A 22,965-nucleotide genomic window follows, 5' to 3' on the forward strand; every position below is an offset into this window, starting at 1 on the left:
ATTTGTCTAGTTTTAAATAGATCTTTTATCTGGTCTGAATGGTTCATTAGATAATTACCAATTGTGGGATTTGAGTTTAGGAGAGAGTCTGAGCCACAACATAAAGATTTGAGTTAATCTGTTTGCAAGATAAAATAAGCCATGATGAGGTGAGAAGAGGGTCTTAGACTGTGGCAGTAGAGAAGGAAATAACAGATAGGTAATGGTTGAGGATTATTGGACGATTAATAGTTGGTGACTTGCTGCCCATCTAAGTGGTGTGAGTATATCTCTAACCAAAACCTGTTGAAAAAGGTGGTAATGGTAATATGGATTTGTGTCATCACTTGTGGGCATTCATAATTTGGTCTTGAAATCCTCCAGGAACATCAGCCCCCCTATCTAACTGAGGTGTTCAGCCCATTTTTGGACAGCTCTCATTGATAGGAAATTTTTAGTTTGGCTTGTTCTAAAAGCTTCCTTATGAGTTGATATCAGTTTGACATTACAAATCTCATTCCTCTTCTGCATGGTAACTCTTTAAATATTTGGAGATTCCTTCACGTCCTGCTTACGTCTTCTGAAGGCTAATCACCTCCAGTTCTTTCAGTTTTTCCTTTTTTACCATGAGTTCAAGTTCCTTTACCATTCTTAAGTGAATTGTCCAGATATAATAATGCAGATATCTGACACTCACTTAGTAGATCAGGTTTATCAACATTCCTCATTCTGGACAGCATATTATTATTAATTTAGCCTAAAATAATTATAGGATTTTTTAAGCTGTTATGCATAGTTGCTACTTTTAATGAAATTTTAGTCTGGTAGAACTTCTAGGTCTTTTTTCATATGAATTTATTTCTTGTTGGAATTTGTGATTATACAGTTGAATTTTTGAATCCATTCTTTGTTTGAAGTTCTATTATATCTCCTCTCTTAAAATATAGATTATATGTTAGGCTGTGCCTAATATTCCCTGATGACATGGTTATTCCTTCCCCAAGCTTTCATTATTGATCAATAAACACTGTATGTATATGTATATGTATCTGTGTGTGTATACATATTACATATGTATATATGTAATAAACACTGTTGCATTTTAGACATGTCTGCCTACAGGACATTGTTTCAAAATGAACAGTAGGCAGTTGTGATATAGAAATAGTGCTGGATAGAAATTGGGAATGGATATTTAGATCTTGAAGTTTTCAGCATGGATGATATTTGAATCCAACAGAAGTCATCAAATGAAGAATCATGGAGAAAGAGCCCAAGATAGTTCCTTCGGCACACCATTGTTCTTAGGATAATGGGCTTATGATCCCACCCAGGAGACAGCAGGCAAACAGGAGGAAAAACCAGCAGCTACACATGTCGGAAGCTATGGAGAGGCCAAGGGCAGAGAAAAGGCCAACAGATGTGGCAGGGTCATTGATGATTCTGAAAATAGCCATTTAGTGCAAGCAGTGAAGTCAGAAACCAGGACACTAAAGGTTCGGAAGAGCAGGAAACACAGAGGAGGCAAGAACCATACCTGGCTTTTAGCTGAGAAGGGGGAAAATGGGAGTAGGACCAGTGAGCTTACTGTCTCTTGTTACCAGCCAGGTTTCCTTATTAATCAGAATCATACTCAAAGTATGAATAGCTTTCCTTGCTTTCTACCTTCTGAATGGTGACTGTTCGGCTAGTTGTTTTGTTTTGTTTTGTTTTGTTAACAGAGCATCCTCACAGATAATTGAAATCCCGTCTTGACTTTACCTTTCCTTCATGCCGATTTAGCGATATGTCAGTAGCTTATTATCCCATTACTTCAGCTGTCTTGCCTGGTATGCTGTACTCCACTCCAAATACCCTGTTGTCTCTTTTGACCCTTAACAAATTGTTCTTAGTCCATTGTGCCACCACCCCCCATTGTTGTTTCCTACAAATTGTAGAGGTGCTCTCCTGCTATTTCTTCTGTTATTCTTCTTGTGCTTTGTAGTGCCTGGTGCAGCAGCTATCCTTGATTAATTTTCTTCTGCATCCTCCCTTTTCATTTAAAGATCTTTTAATCAAATCGGTCATTCTTGAGTAATGATGGTATTCCCACGCTTCCTTGAATATATAGTCCTCTATTAGTATCTGTTCTAAAAAGATTTGATATTTATAAAGATAATCCCAAAGCCTAAGGATCCTAAAATACCTTTGGAATAAAGTCCTGAAATCATGTCCCATCTATTTTTATTATTGATTTTATGTTTTAACATTTTAAAATTGGTAATCCACATATATGTGTATATACCAGGCAAGATATTTAATTAAACAAATCCTTGAACATACACATGTTTATTGCACATTGTTTTTAACACTTTTTCCCGAGTCAGTAAACCATGTCTATGTCACACTTATCAATGTACATGTAGAGTCAAAAGTCTACTACAACTAACTTGAAAGAGATTTTATGAATTTAAAAACAGGAAACAAAACAATATCCTATATGTATAATCATTTTTTAAAAGCTCAGAGGGAGGCATTAAAATGTAAATACTTTAGCTCAGGTCATATAATTTTATCTGCAACTGAGATTTGATTCAATTAAGTAATTTATGACTTTCAGTTCTTCCTACAGTATGATGAATAACTGCAAAATTTTTCCCCAACAGAGTTGTCTTCAAAAACTAGGCCATATGGATCTTTTAAAACAGAGCAGCACTGGAAATATTAAGTGCTTTTGAAGTACTTATTCCTGAAAATCATGAAGGTTGACATGGATTCTACCTCTGTCAAGTTTTCTTTAAATCAGTGAATATACTTTGTTTGTGTGTTTTTTTATATGCTTGTATACATTTTCATTGCTATGATGACAGAATATGTTTTAATAACTGATAGAGTACTTATCTTTAAAATCACTTTCTTTTCACTCTCCAAATACCACCTAAAATTTATTTATACTGTGAATGATATGTAAGAATATACATATTTTGTTTTTATTACTGTTTTTGTAAATCCTTTAATATAAATATGTATGCATATAATACTTCTTTTAAGTGTGTTGGCATTTTTCTTAAATTTATATAATTCTCAATTTGCACATATTTGTGAAGAATTGTCAGCCTTAATGCTTTGCCATCACCCCTAATTTTTTTTCTTCAAATGTAATAATTTGTGGATTTTTGCAACCTATCACTGGAATAGGGTGGTGATAGATTTATTCAGATCTTTTGTAGTAACCAGAGTCTGAGTATGAAGTAATATTTTTGTATTACCAATGAGAAGTATTATATATATTTATGTATTATTTATAACATTTTATACTATCACGTGAACATTTTTTAATAATGCAGATCTTTCCAAAATGAATCTAAAAGGCTTTCTTCTAAATGAACTTTCATAAAAAGGAAGTCTCTTGAAAATTTGTCAAATGACATTTTTCAGGGAATAAACCAGAAATCTTTAAGACTTAAAAAAAAAATCTACAAGAAAAATATAGGCAAGTAGTTTAAAATTCCCACGTACTTATAACATGGCTTAGCATTTTTCTTCAATTTATTTAATGTTTTCAAAGAATTTAGGCATGTGCAAATGGTAACAAAAAGAATTAAAAATAATTTCAATTACTATAATAGCAAAAAAAAAAGCCATGCAAATTGAAAAAAGCAGGTAATTTTATTGCAGTAAAACAGCAAAATTTAGCGTAGAAAATAATAGTAGAACTTAGCCAATTATTTGGACATATTCTACTTTCCACTGTAGTTTTAATAAATAAAATTTTGTTTTATAATGCTTGTTATTTTTTTAATTACCTTTGTAATAATTATTGTGAACATATGCATGAGTGGTATGGCTTGTTTTTCCACTTTATATGATAGAGTAGTTGTTTATTTGCCATTTTAGTAATGTGAAATCTTGGATTGTTGCAAAATAGTACTGTTCACAGTGCAATGGGCAAAACATTTAAATAAGAATTGAACATAGAATAAGAGAAATGATGGTTTTTGTTCCCGTTTTTCTACCCCTCAATGTAACAATAAGAAATTTTTGTTAGCCATTTAAAAACTGTCTTCAATTGTGGTTCTTATTTTTATTTATATTTTTAATAGTCATTTTTATTTTCATAACCATGACATCATAAGTGGAAGAAACAATATTATTTTGTCTTTTAAAGTACAATGTATTCTGATCCTTAATATTATTTTAAATTATGTAATTTGTTGCAGATATTTGAAAAAAGATGAAGTTTCTTTGCTCATTTTACTTTATTTGTAACATTTATGAATCTGATATCATTTATAATATTCTTACTAAAATACCAACAGATCTGTCAAAACATGAATAGGCCACAAGTCAAATATAGTTCCATAACATTTGTAAATGATCAGAGAGCAAATGTAAGACTACTTTGCTTGATTTTTGTTTTTATTTATTTGTTTTGTGAAAGCCATTCAAAAATATACAAATAAATGATTTCTAAGCACATTCATTCATTAGCATAGTTTTGTAGCGTAAAATAAGAAATGTGTCATTTGATATTTATTAATTGTTAATTTTTAGTATTTTGTACCTGTGATCTAAGATGACTAGAAATAGAGTTTTAAAAGTATATATCCTATAGGTAGATTAAAAAGTAACAAAACAATAAGTTGCTAATAAAATACTTATTTAAAGGAGGTAAAGACTAGAATACACTGGTCCTTGGAATACAGGTAAGGCAATATAATGGGGATATTGAGCAAAAGGTAGACCTTACAAATGACAGATAAATGTCAGAGAGCCGCAGGATGAGGGAGAGAACATAAGTTGGCATTAGGCAAAATCAGAGGAGATACTGCATATGAAAGAGCTTTGATGAGGGTCTGAGTGTTAACACATGTTGGCATTAGGAATCACCCACATTCAGGAGAGCTAAAGATGTAAAAAGGAAAAAGATTGAACAATCATCTTTATCAGCAGACTGCATCAGCTAGTGACTACCTCTCAGCCTACAGTCATTATTAAGACTTATTGTTTTATAAATATATAAATAATACAGAAACAAAATAAATATAAATTTAAAAATAAATAAAACTTATTACGTCTGTGCCAGGAACTAAACTTAACTCTGGGAATACAAAATTCAAGCAGAAAGGTGATCCCTGCCCAATAAGAACTTGTTCTCTAGTTGGTGAGACAAGTCAGGAAGAGAAGTTAGGGCTGGATATATACAGCTAAGACTTATTTGCATAGGGATGATAATTGAATCCATGGAAGCTGATGAGATTCCCAAGTGAATTTGTATAGAGGAAAAAGAAGAATGCTCAGGACTGAGCTTTGGGGGATACCTGTGATTAGTGGACCTGACTCATACAAAGGTCAGGCTAAGGAATTTGAGGAGCTTTCATAATGGCATGAGGAAAAATGAAAATTTACAGCAACTTACACAGCAGGCCTTGAACTCAAATCTCCCTAAATTCAGTAACATCTTTATATTCATTATACACTAATGAGATTCTCAGTGGTTTCTGTGATAGCCAATTTTTTATTTTACACAGCACCTTTCAAATTACTTAAAATGATATATAAATTAGGTTACTGGGTGACAAAATAAGCCTTTGAATTCTCTTCAGTTCTTAATCCCAAACCATATTTCTCCAATATCTTTTTGCCATTTTCTCTCATGATCTTACCTCTGCATTGGAGTGAAGTATCAAGGAATATGTTGACTAGATTTGGAGAATTATATCTTCTTTATGCAATTTCTTTATTTTCTTGATGTAGTTAAAATAGTTAAAATAAAAATTAGTTCATCATGAGCTCATTATCTAGACCACAATCCATCTGAAGGAAACTGAGGAGAGAAGCAGTCTGAAAACTTAGAGAGAAGATGGTATCCAGGAGAAAAGGGTGACCTGCTGTGCCAGATGCTGCAGAGATCAAGAAGGATGAGGACTGAGAAAAGGCTTTTAGTTTAGAGATTATTAATAACTTGGGAGAGAGCAGTTTCAGTAGAATTGTGAGGTTGAGAAGTCAGACTATATAGTTTAGAGAGTGGAAGGAAAGCAAGTGAAGGTATGTAGGAGTTAGACATGAAAGGGAGAAGAGATTGGACTATCAGCTAGTGGAGATGCATCAAGTGAGAGGATGCGGGAGACATGGGCAAGTCTAGGCAGTAGGGAAGCAACCAGGTGAGAGGGAGGGAGTAAAGTTTAGAGAGGAGGGATGATGGAGGCAGCCTTTTGGAAAAGGTGAGATGAAATGGATCGCGTGTGTATATAGAGATGTTTGCTTTGGCAAGGAGAATCCTGCTCTGAGTGAGAGCTCTCAGTGAATGTCCCCAACTTTTACCATGAAATAGGAGACAAGGTTTTAGAGGGTGGGGAGAGGGGAAGCCATGAGAGGTTAGAGGAAGCATGAAAAGTTTAGAGAAGCAACTAAGGTAGAGTAATGGGCTATTATGGAGGTGTAAAAGGTTTGCCTTCCCACAGCGAGAGCCAAAGTCAGTTTCAGGATTTTCTCCAGTTTTTCCATGCACAAGATTATAGTGGAGTGTTGTCAGAGTGCAGATTCAAAGGGCTTATGAATCCCCACCCTGCACATCTGTATTATTAAAACGATGGTATAAAAAATGTTTGAATAGTTACAATTCAGTAAGATATTTAACTACCAACTTTGTACAATGTTACTGTGAGAGGGATACTAGAGAAGAAGAAAGGTAAAGACCGCTAATGGTAACACACATAGTGTGTTACATTGTTGTATTGCTTATGTCAATATTTTTCTAAACTAAGAGCTTAAAGATACAAAATGATCTTGAAATAATGGAATTGCTAGCTGGGATAGGATATTTCCAACTTTCATCATGGTTCTCTACGAAGGGTCTGTATTCCAATATAATGTCACAACCTGGGGGCATCAGTTATTGCAAAAACAATCGTTCGCTAATATTTTGGAGTGTTAGCAAAACCAACTGCCTGTTTAATGTTAGACATAGATATTTGCTGATAACTATGAGAGACTCGAAGCCAAATTATCAAATACAGGAATACTCTAACATAGAAAGATTTCCCCATCCTTTTTCCTCCTTTCACTACCTCAGCTGCATAAATTAAGATAAGTTGCCTGCTGAACTGAGCACCTAACAGCTCTGTGATCATTTAAGTCTGCATCTATGTAAAGTGGATTTTCATAGACTCATAGAACTGGAAAGGACCTCACACATCAATTCCCTCTACAACTTACTTCCTCTTTTTGGACAGCTAATTGCTAACACTAACCTTCTTCCCCTCCCCCCCAAAAAAGCCATGTTGAGACAAAATTTCTACACCCATTAGCACTTTTACTTTGAGTTAAGCAAAACAAATCTTTCACATAAATCTTTAAATTTCCTTCCTTCCCACCTTTTACCAAGCACACTGTCTTCTCTGGGCTTCATATTCCATTTTTCCAGTTGATCCTCAATGAATGGCACAGTTTCCACCCATCTACTAACCTTTTTGTCTTCCTTTGCATACATGCAAGTATTTCAATCTCCTTTCTAAAATTTCCTCAGAACAAAGACAATTTTCCAGGTGTGGTCAGGCCACAAAGGGTGCAACACACTAGAGGTTCCTATGTTCTGAGTTCTAATGGTATTAATGTAGTCCACATTTGCTTTGGGGTTTTGGTTTTTGGGGGAGGGAGTTTGCTTGCCAAGTCTCTTCATATTGACCTTCCAGTCCATTAAACCCCTCAAGTCTTATTGAAACATTGCTTTCATAGTTGATTATTTGAACATAAAAGAATGGGCAATGGGCAAAATGCTTGGTGAATTTGGTAATTTTTATGAAAGATTTTATTACCAATTCACAAAATACCTGCTGGAATCTCACTTACAATCCCATATTTTGTGGATTCAGACACAAGATATTTTTTCCAAACTGCAATTGCAAAAGCACACAGCTAGATTAGGATTTTGAGCAAGAAAGTACTTGAGAGGTGTCATCTATAAGAGTCTAACTCCCTGGTTTTAAATGATTGGGAAATTGAGTCCTAAAACCAAGAAGTCATTTGCCCAAGGTCTCATTAATAGCTGAATAAGGATATGAAATGCTCTTTTGTACACCACAGTTATTAATCAAAAAACTAACTGCCTGCTGTGTAACAAGGCAGTGTGAGCCAAATTTTTCCAGTATTTAAATCATTCCCAAGTCAAGTTGCTTTTAAAGCTACCTTTAAAAGGTTCTCGGGTCTGATTGAGACTTGAAGAGATTCAACACAATTCTGAAAACTTTGTATTTTTTCTTATTTACCTTTTCACTTCTTATCTCCGAGTTTTTGTTTTGGGTTTGTTTAATTACAGCTTGAGGCTAGTGATCAGTATGGACCCCATGGTGAAATGTGTATTTGTTGTCCAAGGACCAATCTAGTTAAATTTGGAGAGGATCATCGTCAGATTGACTGCAGGGTGATTCACTTTTCTGCCACAGCAACTCTCAAATGTCTTCAAGTCACCGTTGGAGCCCACCAATGAAACTACCAGCCGATGAAGAAGAATTGATGCAACATTATTTAAAGACACTCCATGAATGAAGAACTAAAGACAAGAAGAAACTCTTATTCAAGGATTTCTATGGAAACATCAACTGCAAAACTATGGAATGCCTCCATTTCCTAGTTCTTTTCTTTCTCTGGACTATTAAAATGAAAACTATTAATATTTCCCTAATGCTTTAAAGTTTGCAAAGGGCTTTTTCTTACACCTTTTCTGATGCCGGTAGTAGTATGTCATTTTATGGATAACTTGCCCCATTGTCACCCAACTCTGAAGCTGGGACCTTGCCAGTATCATAGAAAGTCAACATTTCTTTTCATCTCAGAGCAACTCGAGGCTCTAATTAATGGTCCACTTCGGTTTTCATGTAGCATTATGACCTGATCGCTGAGAAGGGTAGATATTCTCAAGATTGTTTGACTTTCAGGTTTATTTCCCAAGGTTAGGGCCTATTGGACCCTGAGTGAAAAAGTAAGTGAATGGCCGATGTCAGAGTTCTTTTTGTCAACTTTATAACGCTATCCTCCCAAAGGGCATCTCTGCCCATAGGAGGGGGGGGGAGGTCTCCGACCCCAACTCTTAGAGCGCCCAGGCTTGGCACCTCCAACTCAAATGTAAGATCCAAGATTCTGGAGCGCAGCCCTTGCCCTTTCCGGGGCACGAACGCCCGTTTCTCCAGGAGCTAGACTGTGTCAGAAGGGAGCCAGATCTGGTAGTCGGGGGCCTCACCTATTGGAGGGGGAGGGGGTGGGGAGCGGAGCGGGAGGGAGGAGGAAAGCCAGAACAATGGGCAAGTAGCACTGACCGCCTGGACAGCTGCTCGCGCTCGCCGTCTGAGGGAGCCTCCTGCATGGGCCGGGGCCCCTCCGCGGTCGGGGAGGAGGAGGGCTGGAGGGGCAGGGCAGGCAGGGCATCCTCCTTGTGTGGCTGGAGGGGGGAGCATGTGATCTCCCAGAGCCCGGGTGTGCAGTGCCGTGGTGTGGCCGGAGCGGGAAGCGCCATGGAGGCTGGTGCGGCTCGCTGAGAGGCGGGCTGCGCTGCGGCTGGGCTCGGCTCGGCGCCGCTCTCGGGGCGTCCGGCCACCGGGGAGGAGAGCACCCGCTCGCCTTTCCGCAGCGCGGAGGAGCCGGCGGAGCGGAGCCCAGCGGGGCGAAGGTAAGAGAGCCTCGCGAGCCGCGGGAGCCAGCCGGAACAATAGCGGAGCCGGGCTGGGCTCCTCCCGGCCCGGAGCTCCCCGGCTTGCAGCCCCCGCCGCGCGCCCCTGCCTGGTGACCTTGTCCGTGGGCATCCCGGGTGCCCCGGCTCCCAGCCCGCTTGCCTTCCGGGGCCGCCTGGGCGGTGGGAGGAGGCTGCGCTGGGCGCCGCGCGAGGGTGTGTATGGTGGGAATAGTGGGCGGAGAAAGGGGGGACCTTGCGGCGATATCGATCCGCTCGCAGTGTTTGGGGCGCCCGGGCGCCGCGTCGGTGGGCATCCGTGCGCGAGCGCGGGCAAGTCGCTGCGGGATCTGGGCGCGCGGGAGCCAGCGGGGTTCGAGCAGAGGAGCACAACTAGCGAAGAAGAGTAAGTGTGGGTCCTTCCCCCGCGGGGTGAGGGGCTGCGTGTTCTGGGTGTGCGCGCGCGTTTCTCCCTGTCGGAGCAGACAGCAAAGCCGCAGGAGGCTTGATTTCACCGAGATGCTACTTGGGCTGCAGCCCGAACACTTGATGGGAGAGTTGCTTTCCTTAAGGAACCGTCTCTTCTGCCCGGGGATGGCATTATTTCCCAGGCGTTCTCTCCTGGGGACGTTTGTCTCCGATGGGTGTGTGGAGGTGGGGGGTGGGGTGGGTGGGGAATCTCCCTCTCGGGGGGGGGGGGGGCTCAATCTGACCTGGGCTCCACGCGAACCGACACCCACTAGAGCCGCGGCGCTTTGTTTAACCTCCGCCTGCCGAGCCGTTTGTCGCCGGGAGCCCCCCGGCTGCCCTGGGATGAGCCGGGAAATCTGCGGGCTGGGATCCCCGGCACTCGCCCGCCCCGCTCCCTATTTCCGAGTCTCGGAGCTCGGGGCTCAGCTGTGCCTTGTTTGGGTGCCTCCCCGCACCCCCATCCTTCCCGTGCTTTTCCTCCAGGAGTACAATCTCTTTCTTCTTGGGCTTCTAAGCGGCGAGATCTTCGCCAGCCTTCCTCAATGGACGTAGACAGCTGTGGACCGAGCCCAAGGCAGCCAGCCGTGTATACTAGAGTTTCCACTCTTGGTTGTTAGTAAACAGAACGGCGTCCGAGTTCAAAGAAAACGGTTTAATTTGGCTTTTAGAAGTTCCCAAGCTCCAATGGTGATGATTATGTTTTGAGTTCTGAATTTTAAAAGGGAAAATGTTTGCCTCCCCAAGGAACCCTGGATCCGATATGTTAAAAACACCTAGAAACCATCCCCTTGTGTTCTAAAATTTTAATATGGTTAACAATAATGGCCCTGAAACCGATCTACTAGGAGGTGTGTGGGGGAGGGGAAGGATCGACTGAGTCAGGCCATTTACAATAAAAGGCGTGTAGTAAATATTCGGTAGAGAATTTTCAATTCATTAACTTGTCAGTTAAATCAATGTTAGTCTGTGTTAAAACAACAACCAGCACATAGGAATTGTTAAACGAGAAATAAAATGAGTGGCAGTAGCTCTGTACAGTCTATTTATATGGGATTCAGGAATCTGAATTTGATATTCCCTAATTTCATTTAGCTAATAAAATAATTCATAAACAAAACACTTTAAGGACACCTTTACCCTCACTTTCTAGAGAAGACAATCCTAGTGTAGTGTCATTATTACCACTGCTATTATTATTGTCATTTTAGGGAGGAAATTGGGGTGAAGTGACTTGCCCAGGATCAGTGTCATTGCAACTAAAAAAAAACAAACAAAACTATTCATTAGTGAAGCATTTTAAAAATCAGAAAACATTGCTTTAAATTGTAAAATATCTAAAAGAGATGAATGCATTATAGAGTGATTGCTTCAATTAAGGCATGTGTGAGGGTATTAGGTACTTTGCCTTTATTTCACTTAATTTTTAAAAAAAAAATTCACAATTTCTTATTTATAATGCTCATTAATGGAGGAACTTTAAGGAGACTATGGGAAGTTTTTTGGAGTCCAGAGAATGTTTATAGTTGATCATTCTTAGTGCTTTTAGATCATATCTAAGGTGCTCTTAAAACTTATTATGGACATAGTTTTAAAAGTGAATGTAACTGCAAAAGGATGTTTATAAGCAGAATGTGAACATGTGGAAATGTCTTTGCAACTTTATTCTGGCTATTCCTTCATAAGAAAGGCTGAATATCTTCCTTAATAGTTTTTTAAAACCAGCAGCAGCAGCAGCAGCCATTGGTATTCATTTAAAAGGCTATGTCAAAGGTTGGCATTTGCAGTTAATGTAGCATTTTTCAGAATCTGATGATTACAAGAGAGCTTCAAGTCATAATTGTACATAAAGATCCAGGGGTTAGAGTTTGCTTTATTTAAATAAAAACGTTTCCTTGTCATTCATTTAACATGAAAATCTTCCTTCAGTTATTCAATAATAGTTCCCATTTTAATTATCAGTTTGAATTTAAATACTTCAATTCAATTTGAATACTAAATTTAAAAGATGCTTCCTAGTTCTAATTTTCTTGTTCTATTAAAACTATCATAACAGGGGAAAATATCCAAAATTATTCACATAGAATCTAATTACTTAACTTCTCAAAAGTTTTTTTTTCTAATAAGTAATGGAATCTAATGTCTTTTTGTTGAGATAACATAAATGATTATTCTAAATTCTTCTACAGATAACTAGACCTTAGGATTCAAAGCTAAAGGAACCATTAAACGACTTATTTAGCACTGACAAATAGCAACAATGATAATAATAGCTAGCCCCCATCTTATACAGATTATCTCATTTTATCCCAATCCAGGGAGGTGGGTGCTTTTATTATCCCCATTTTACAGATGAGAAAACTGGGACAGAGATTAATGTGTGATTTGCGTTCACACAGCTTGCCATTCCTTCTATAGTTTATTTTGCAGATGGAAACTGTGGCAAACAGGGTTAAGAGGCTTGTTTAGAGTCACATAGCTAGTGTCTGAGACTAGATTTGAACCCAGGATTTTTGATTTCACCACTAACTTACAGACATACATATACACATTCTTGTGATAATAACAGAAATTATTTCTGGACTTCATACACCATCATGAAGGTCGTAAATTAACCCTCTTAAAGAGAAAAACCTGCCCAATAAGTAAATATTGGCCTTTGATGAAACACAAAACAAAGCTTAGAAAATAAAAAAGTACTTCATAATGTTTTATTGATGTTTCAAAAGCAAAGGGCAGTATAAAATATTTAATATGTAGCTCATTTCTCGAAGACATACAACTATATGAGAGAGGAGTTTTGTATCTTAGTGCTTTTGTACCTTTGTGATTGTAACTTCTGCCCACTATCATCTTTTCATTGCTCTTTGAATTGACTTCAGTTTTAGTATTTTCATGATCATCGTGTGTGTGATTCATAGCCTCATGGGATCACCTGTGGGAATTACAAAAATGGTCTTGGGCTAAGAGCAATTTAGCTAACATTTATTTAAGAATGACTATGTCAGACACCATGCTATGTACTTTACAAATATTATCTCAATCCTGGAAGGTAGGTGCTATTATTATTCTCATTTTACAGATGAGGAAACTGAGACCAATAGAGATGAAGTTACTCAAGGTCACATGGATAAGAAATGCCTGAAGCTGGATTTGAACCCTGGTCCTCCTGATTTCATGCTTAGTGCTTTATTGTGCCATCTAGTTGCCACCTTAATAGAGTTAGGGTGGTTGCTGGGTTCTCTGATCTTCATTGTGGCAGCCATTTTATATATCAATCAGACTTCCTTGGGAAATAAAAAAATCCATATTTTAACTTCCAGTTATTTCCTATTTGAAGCATTGAGATATATATATATATATATATATATATATTTTTTTTTTTTTTACACAAGTCTAGTGAGAGCTTTCTATATATAGTTCATTCACAGTGTGCCTTTTCCTGCCTTTTGCCTTTCTTCTCATTTAATGTTACTTCACCATTGCTTCAATTAGTCAAATGATCATTGACTGTAATCAAGCAGAAGGTTATAAATGACTGTTACATCTGTAACCATTTGCTGCTAATCTGTCAAAATACCAATAGTTTTTTTTTTTTTTTTTAAATTGTAATGGTTGTTGCTTGCCATTGGCCTGGACACATTCATGCCTTCTCTAGAATCTTACTTTTGGGGTCTCCATGTGGCATAGAGGCGATCCTATGGCTTCTTGAGTAGACCCCAGATTTTTCTCTTGTCACATTCTAGCAAACTGGAAGACTTCAGTTTGGGGTCATGGGGTAACCTGTTGTCCAATCCCCAATAGCCCAAGTTCAGTGACATTCTCTCCCACTTGGCTGTGGACTGATGAACTTTTTGACTGAAACAATTTCTTCTTTGTCTACCTCTCTCACTATCTCACTACCTTACCCGGTACGTATTGTATTCTTTTTCTTTTTCTCCCTCTAGTAAAATACCACTTTTTTAAGGGCGGGATTTTTTTTTTTTTTTTTTTTTTTGTCTTTGTAGCACAGTACCTTATGCAAAGGAAATGCTTGAAAAAAGTTCATTGAATTTGAATTTTGAATTTATCCAGGTAAGAGGCCTAAAAACTTTATTTAGCACAGGTAAAATGAATACATTAAATTAGAGGAAACAAGATAATATACCTTTCAATAAAATATAATAGCTCCTAGTAGCAATAATAAATAATGTTGACATAGTACTTTAAGATTTATAAGGTACTCTGCTCATGATAACCCCTGAGGTGAATGCTCCAAGTACTATCACCCACATCTTACAAATGAGAAAACTGAGGCACAGAGTAATTATACACAATCACATAGCTAGTAGGTATGAAACTATAACTAAAATCTTAGAGACCTGGATAATGTTTAATAGAGCAGTAAAACTGGAAATCCATATATTTGGGGGGAGTACACTGATGGGATTTGTTTTTTCATGCTTTCTTTTGGGTAAAGAACCTATGGGTCGGAGCAGCTAGGTGGCGCAATGGATAGAGCACCAGCCCTGAAGTCAGGAGGACCTGAGTTCAAATGTGACCTCAGACACTTAAACACGTTCTAGCTATGTGACTCTGGGCAAGTCACTTAACCCCAATTGCCTCGGGGGGGAAAAGGGTTGTCATCGATTATATCTAAGGATAATCAAGCTGTGGGAGGAAATGCCAATGGTAAAGAACGAACAAAAAGTGATATTCTTGAATCTAGCCTTTACTTTTATGTTGTCAACATACAGTCAATGTCTTTAACTGGAAAAGACAAAAATAAGAGTTTAGCTTTAGGCCTAGAGAGGTTTAGGGTTAGGGTTAGCAGGTATTCTTGTTGGAGATGCTTCTATCTTCCTCAGCAGCTCAGATATCATTGTGATGAATTGCGTCTTTGTAAACAAAGGAGTTTAGGGCCTTATGCCTGCTATTTGCTTGTTGTTGTTGGAGCAGATATACTCTTTCCTTTAAGCCTATGCATTATATTAGTGACTACCAATCAGGCATCAGTGGCCCAGTGACAAGTGGCAAACAACTACCATTATCAGGGAGTGCCTGGCACTCAAATTAACCCTTTACTCCATGAAATCTCAGAATCAGTGATTTAGAGATGGAAGGTAATTTTGCAATAATTGAATGCTTCAGGGTTCTATGACCTCTGACAGAAGATCTGAGAGAAGAGATCTCAGGGGAAGAGCTCTGAAGATTTTCTTAAAGGTGGATGCCTTTTTTGCCTTTGGTGCATTCTATAACCGAGACCTTCTGTAGCTCACAGCACACCCTGGTGCACACGACCTTCTTCCAGGTACCCATGCAATATGGTAAAACAAACATATAGACCCACAGGAAAAGTCCTCCAGATAATTAAACTTCATCAGAGTAACATAAGGAACTCTCACCCTAACTTCTCTTTCTGGCCAATACATCCATTGGTGACTGTCACAGTCACGGTATCAATGTCAAGTTAGGGATCTGTGCTCCAAAGCCCTGACCTAACTCTGCTTTTACCAATTGTCAAGAGCTGAAGAGAAGCTGATATCCATTTTAGGGCTTCTGATAACAATTGCTGCCTTCCTGTCCCTGTAACTCAATTGCTCGGCCTTCTTAATTGTGATAACAGACATAAAGCAGTTTTTCCAGGGTCACACAGAACAAATACTAAAGCCTATGTTGCTCCGCTCCCAGTTCATTGTCTTGTGTGCTATATTTTGGGGCAAATGTAACCAGCTTAAAGAGGAAATGTGAAAGGTTCCCAAATGAAGAAACACTTTTGATTTCTGAGCTCTTTTTCTTCCTGTCTCTTTGGATCTGTGGATCATATACACTCAACCATGCTGATGTTGGAAAGGGATAATATCTCAGTGAACAGACCCCTGCCAATCACAGTAGTTTATAAGAGGATTGTAGATTTGGAGATGGTCAGAATTTTACTTATAGGTCATCTGGTCAAAGGTAGATAATTACAAAGGAAGGAAAAAATACTTTTTTTTTTTTTTTTTTTTATTTCTGAGCTCTTTTTCTTCCTGTCTCTGTGGATCTGTGGATCATATATACCCAACCATGCTGATGTTGGAAAAGAATACCATCTTAGTGAAAGGACTACGTCAATCACAGTAGTTTACAAGAGGATTGTAAATTTGGAGATGGTCAGAACTTTACTTACAGTTCAACTGGTCAGCTGTAGATAAATACAAAGAAAGAAAATGAGATTGAGAGATCAAATGATTTGTCTAACATCACACTGGAGGCAGCAAAGCTAGTTCTCCCCCTCTTATTAACTCTCTCCTTACCAAGTTGGTGCTTGAAAGTACATTCATAGCACCTGGCACCTTGGTTTGAGAAGTCAATTAAATTCTTTTCAATTCAAGAAATGTTGGTTGAAGATTTCTTATATATAAGATCTACGGGAAATGCAGAGTTGGATAGAACAAGATCTCTGATCTGAAGGAATTTTTATCCAATGGAAAAAAATTAACCACTTTTGATGTGCCGATGAATATCACAAAGGCCTTTATTCATCTGTGATGGTGTGAGGAAGAAGAGAATTAACTGAAATTCCTGAAAGAATTTGCTCTTTCATTACTTATATTACTTATTTTGACACTTGGAGGGAGTATCCTTTTGCTAAATATAGAATGAAATCTTCCATCCCTTATTTTATTTTAATACTTTTATTTGTTGAAGATCAAAAAGCACTAGAATATAAGAAATATTATATGCGGTCAATCCAGGCTCTTGTCCTCCCTCTGACAGTAACATCTGGCTAGATTAAGCATTTACTAAGTGCTCATTACGTGCTAGACACTATTTTAATAAATGCCAGGAATCTGAATGCAAGCATGCAAGGTAGTTCCTCTTTTATTCTTTTTCTTTTATTAAATTTTTATTAAATTAAACGTTTTATTTTTTTAAAACATATGCACAAATAATTTTCAACATTCATCCTTGCAAAATCTTGGTTCCAAATTTTTTCCCTCTCTTTCCTCTACCCCCTTCCCTAGACAGCAAATAATCCAATATGTTAAACATGTGCAATTCTATAAGTATTTCCACAATTATGTTACACAAGAAAAATCAGATCAAAAAAGGAAAAAAATGAGAAAGAAAACAAAAAGCAAGCAAACAACCAAAAGAGTGAAAACACAAAAGTTGTGATCCACACTCAGTTCCCACAGTCCTCTCTCTGGGAGCTTTTATTCTAAGGGAGAAAGACAGCACAGAAATAAAAGGTACAAAGGAAAGGGGAGGGACTTTTGAGTTTTATGTGGAGATGACTGGGAAGTGATATGAAGGCCCTTTATAGTTTATATCAAGATGGTTAAAATTCACCAGTCAAAGCCAGGGGGCATAAAGGCAGAGTCCAGTATTCCAGTGAGAGGGAGATGAAGATGATGAGTGTACCAGAAAGGCAGATAGCATGATCTGGTGATATTGTCCTTTCCTATCAGATCTCTAAAGGGCTATTCCCTGAAGATAGAAACATTATGAGTTTGTGTAAATTGCCCTTAGTCCAATTTATCTTTTCAGATGCTTACTCACAGTTGTTTCTTTGAGTGTGTGTGAATATATATTCCAGTTTAATCTTCAGCATTCATATTTCAGGGTATGACCCCAGCCATACTTACTTTCTTCAGTATTGAATAAATTAATAAATTGAATAAAATTAATTTCCAAGCAGGTAGTTTTCTAATATGTAGTTCCTATTAATGCCTTTGGTGTAGAGATTGATGGATAAAGATTTGAAGCATTGGAGATCCCTCTATCTTTTGACCAAACACAGAACACTCTCATTTTGGTGGATTCGGTGTTCCAAAAGTGTCACCTGCACTCATGACAGTGACTTTTTTTTGTTTGTTTAACTTTAAGATTATCTCATTTGGTCCAGCTTAGCAGGTATTGTTTGTAAGGAATGGGGCATGGACTTCTATGGTTCACCTCACTGTTTAAATCAATATTCTTCCAAAGTAACTGTGTGTGTACTTAATGACTTCAGACACTTAACACCTTTGATGGAGGGTGGGGATACTTCATGGAACTCTGAGCCAGATGCTTCCCTCCCCGCTTCATTCTAGACAATCTTGGATCCTGTTTCTGATGCTTCTGGTCTTTAGTGAAGGTTTTGTTGTCATTTCACTGTAAATGTATACTGTTTGCTATAGAGTAAAAAGAGAGAATGGGAACTGTGGTCTGAATCCTTTGATAAGATGTGTTTATACATCTAAGGTCAAGTCAAAACATCCTGTTCACCCAGAACAAGGTGTATGTGGTTCACTTCTTATGCCCCTGAACTTCCAGCTTTCTTATTTTGAGTTTGGGGATGGAGGAGTTTGTATCCTCTCAGTGACCTTGAGAAATCCCCGGGCCTTTTCTGGGTTCCAATTGTGTGACCCCTTACTGGTCTCCCCTTTACACACTGGTTCTACCACATTGTATTTTACAGAAGGAAAATAACTATGACAATCTCATTTTCCAGTCGCACCTTGTCTTTCCTCCTGTTCTTCAGTCTGATTTGTCACAGCAAGCATTTATTTCTAAAGGCACAGTTTCCTAGCCCGTCACTGCCTAGAATTTTGCCAGTGCCTCCCAGGTGCTGGTTTTCCCACACAGATTTTTCTGCTTGCTTCAGCAGCTTTGTTCCCTGGCTCTGTGTTGTCACACTCCCTTACTGTACAGTTTGGGCATTTTGCCCCAGGCGCGGTCCTGGTGTCCCCACGGCTCCCTGGTGTTATGGAGAAGCTACCCATTGGCTTCCTGAGTTCCGATTAGAGCTACTCCCTGTGATGATACCAGGTTTTATTCTACACTTCCAGGGGCAACCCAGTTGTCATGATAAATCCCATTTGCAGCTGCCACATCCAGATTTCCAAAGAAGTTGTCATTTTAACAGAAATTACCCTCATTTAATAACATAAACTAGTGTAATTTCCAAATTAAAAGAAAAACTACCTCAATCTAGTACTATTATAAGTCTCAAGCTAGAAGGACAGTCAGAGACCATCTAGTTGAACCCCTTCATTTCACAGATGAGGAAGCTGAGAGCCAGAGAAGCTAAGGGGTTCACTCACATCCCACAGAAAGTAAGCTTCATATTTGGACCCAGAGCCAGCCCTCTGTTTCTCTATTTCATAGCATCATTTTTACAAATAGATACTTAAGCAAACGGGGGATGTATACAAATCTGTATACTTAACCTATTTCTGGATCTTATTGTTTATCAAAGGACCTTTTGCAGAAGTCATGGTACACAAAGTATAAATGATAGGCTTACAATGCAGATTTGTAGGAAATCTTTTTTTAAAATAAAGCTTTTTATTTTCAAAACATATGCATAGTTTTCAACATTCACCTTTGCAAAAAACTTGTGTTCCAATTTTTTTTCTCCCTCCCTTCGCCCCTTCCCCAGATGGCAAATAATCCAATATATGTTAAACACGTACAATTCTTCTATACATATTTCCACAATTATCATGCTACATAAGAAAAATCAAATTTTAAAAAGTGAGAAAGAAGATAAAATGCAAGCAAACAAGAACAAAAAAGTGAAAATACTATGGAGTGATCCATACATACTCAGTCCCCACAGCCCTCTTTATCACAAGACCATTGAAACTGACCTGAATCACATCTCTAGGAAATATTGCAAGGAGATGTTGAATTCATAAATCTGGAGCCGGAAGAGACCTTTGAAATCATGTTATTCAAGTTTTGTCTCTCTCCTCTCTTCTTCCTCCTCCACTGTTGCTCAACCCCAATGCTGATCATCAAGGAACTTGTACCTTTTGTTGTTGTTGTTCCTGGTTCAGCCCTTTTTAGGAAATCTTAAGTCTTTAACCTTACAGAAGCTCAGAATTCCTAAATTCAAGAGATCCAACAGCTCTCACTTCCTCAGAAGGAGATATTGCTGCTTCTTTAAAGTTAATAGAGTATAGACTTGCCGTGTCAAAGTCAAGTAGAAAGGGAGGGAGGGGCGCTAATCTATACATAAGGATTCCTGTGGGTAGCATTTAGTTTTAAAATGTAAAGTTGTCTTTTCATTTGTTTTGTTAATATTTCCCAATTACATTTTAACCTGGCTCCTTACTGATCTTCCTAGGGACCTTTGATCCCTCTATTGTAGTCTATAATGAGAGAAAAAGAATAGGAAAAGTTATTTTGCTTAATTGTGGTTTGAGGGAAAGTGTCAAGGGTTTGTTTACTGTAGTTTCATTAGTTTAGGGAGATTCTGGTGTGGAGCTCCTTCAATCAGTGCAGACCAGCACTTGCTTTGGCACTTAAAAGGCTTATTTGCAAATTGCCACAGTAAAGGGTTAAGTGATGTTCACACAGCCAGCATGTCTAAGAGGCAATCTTCTCAGTTCCAAGGCCAATGCTCTATCCACTGGGCACATTGCCTCTTTCGGTTGAGGTGAATTATTATTATTATTTTTTTAAATCTATAGCTCAACTTGAGAACTTCAGAATCATCTGTGGGACTACCCAATGTATTCTGATGACGCCTTTCATATCATGGTAGAGGTAAAATGGTGCAAAAGTCTCTAGAGAGCTCTGTGTCTGAGCAGAACCTAGAGGGAGAGTCAGCTTTAGTGAGGAGATTGAGAGGAGTTATAACTTGACTCTTTCTTCCCAGAGTTCTCTGTGCCTTCGAAATACTTTTATTTAAGGTCTGATGATATATTTTACTTTATTTTTAATACTCATTGTTTTATGAATTATGTTGGGAGAGAAAAATCAGATCAAAAGGGGAAAAACCATGGGAGAGATTAAAAAAAAAAAAGAAGAAACAGAAAAAAGAAATGAACTTGGCATGTGTTGATTTACATTCAGTCTCCTTAGTTCTTTTTCTGGGTGCAGATGGCATTTTCTATCCAAAGTCTATTGGGATTGCTTTGGATCATAGCTGATCCATCATGCATTCTTGCTGTTACTGTGTACAACGTATTCTTGGTTCTGCTTGTTTCACTCAGTAGCAATTCATGTAAATCTTCCCAGGCCTTTCTAAAATCTTGTTGGTGATATTTTTTTTAAACAAGAGAGCTATATTTGACATCTAAGGAAGTGGGTTCAAATCCTGGGTCTAGCTTTGATGTCAAAGCCACTGTTCCTAGTTTAGATTACTTTGAAGGTACCTTCTAGATTTAAATCTATGGTCCTATGATCCTAAACTTTATATGTTCTTAATGTTGTGCACAAAGTCCAGGGAATCGGTCTTAGAAACTTGTGTTCCTTTAGGTACCATTGCATTTTAAGAGTTAAATGAAGTTTTCTAGTTGAAAAGAAACTCAGATGTCACCCAGTCCGATCTACACATTTTACATATAAGGAAACTAAGCCAAAAGGTCAAGAGAATTAAATTACTTGCCTAAGATTGCATGGGTAACAAACATCAGAAATGAGATTTGACTTCAGGTTCTCTGGATCCACAACTGTTGGTTGTTCTTTCCATTGTACTGTTACCCAATGTCCAGCTAACTTGTGCTCACTTTTTGACATTTTCCTGGCATAACAGTCAAATAATGAAGCATATTATGCTTTTTCTGCTAAGCATGTTTCTGGGTAGTTTTCCTTTTTTTTTTTTTTTTTTTTTTTCTCCATACCTGTGATTTAGTTATTGTGGGAAATGCCTATCCTGAAATCACTGTCTATCTATTCATATTGGCGGATGATTTGTAACTTAGAACCTTAAGAACATTGCTTAGGAGAACCGAGCTATTCATACAGTTAATAATATGTTTGAATCAGGACTTGGACAGAGGTCTCTACACATGTTGCTTCTCTAGTTTCCCAGCATACTCATAGTCCCATCAATTTGGAGACTGAAGGGATCTTGGGCCATCTCATCCACCACCCCTTATGTTAAAGTCAAAGAAGCTAAGATAGAGAGATAGAGAGGGGCAGTAACCTGCCCACATTCACTTGGATAATAGGTGACAGATCTGGGATTTGAACTTGGTAAGTATTCTTTCCACTATAACATCTTGCCTTCCCTATTTCATTCATATCTGAATAGGTAGATAAGAAGCCATTGTTAAAACAAACAAACAAACAAATAAGGAGGCCATGATTGATTCAGAGGACCCTATTTCAAGGCTTCTCTATCCCTAAATACTGTTTCAGTATAAAAGTAAGCCATTCCTGCACTATCCTCAGACTGCAAAGACTAACCAACAGTATTTGGAGTTATTTTTTCTTCTTCCATGGTTTACAGCTGTATTAGCATCTGTTTCTGAGCTATGAATAGTTTAATATCAACTTCACCCATTATTCTTGTACCAAATAAATAAATAAATAAATAAACAAAGGCATTTTCCTACCCAATAAAGGAATCTGCTTCTTTTGAGAGATCTAGAGGTTTCTGAACTGTTTAAAAGACAACCAACCAGACCACCAGCGTCTAGAGCAAAAGTGGAACAAACGGAATTCATCTTCACTGTTCTTGGGTGGGTACACTGTTGTGTACCCACACAACTTTAGATGATTGTCTTTTGGGCCTCTTTTTGTATCCTCAGTGCTTAGTACAGTGTCTGATTTAAATTAGATGGTACTAAATGTTTTTTGAAATGACTGTGGTCGTCAGAAATCCAGTACTGCCCATACCTCTGTAACTCCAGATTGCAGAAAGTTAGAGCCCTCTCTAGCACCCTGAGATCCTTCCCCACTTTCCACTCTGCTTACCTTGCTGATTCTAACCTGAATTACCCCAACTATCCAATTTCTTTGCTTCTGCTATTAGGCTGCTAAGCGATGCTGGGGGAAAAAATGTCACAAAATCGTTGACTAGATCCTCTAGGTATTCATGCCATATAAACTCAGCAAGACTTTTGCTGTCACTCGGTAATCCATTTCACTCATCTCTTGTTGGATTCCTATCATACACTCTATAGAGCCCATTA

The 22,965-nt window shown here is 38.2% G+C and overlaps 2 protein-coding genes across 3 annotated transcripts in view; both read left to right on the forward strand.

The window, feature by feature from the left end:
• CEP135 (centrosomal protein 135) overlaps nucleotides 1–9,199 on the forward strand; it is a 94,628-nt gene extending 85,429 nt beyond the window's left edge. The window contains exon 27 of one of the 2 annotated variants that reach the window (XM_031941784.1): nucleotides 8,276–9,199. The gene's annotated coding sequence lies outside the window, so the exon portion shown is untranslated. Of the gene's footprint in view, nucleotides 1–2,624; nucleotides 4,434–8,275 lie in introns of those variants that run through there. The other variant, XM_023505997.2, reaches the window with a different exon arrangement.
• Nucleotides 9,200–9,542: 343 nt separating this feature from the next.
• CRACD (capping protein inhibiting regulator of actin dynamics) overlaps nucleotides 9,543–22,965 on the forward strand; it is a 262,434-nt gene continuing 249,011 nt past the window's right edge. Inside the window, exon 1 of the mRNA XM_031941783.1 lies at nucleotides 9,543–9,622. The gene's annotated coding sequence lies outside the window, so the exon portion shown is untranslated. The remainder of the gene's footprint in view (nucleotides 9,623–22,965) is intronic.

This window comes from Sarcophilus harrisii, chromosome 6, assembly GCF_902635505.1.
Source record: "Sarcophilus harrisii chromosome 6, mSarHar1.11, whole genome shotgun sequence".
In the NCBI taxonomy this organism is placed as follows: Eukaryota; Metazoa; Chordata; class Mammalia; order Dasyuromorphia; family Dasyuridae; genus Sarcophilus; species Sarcophilus harrisii.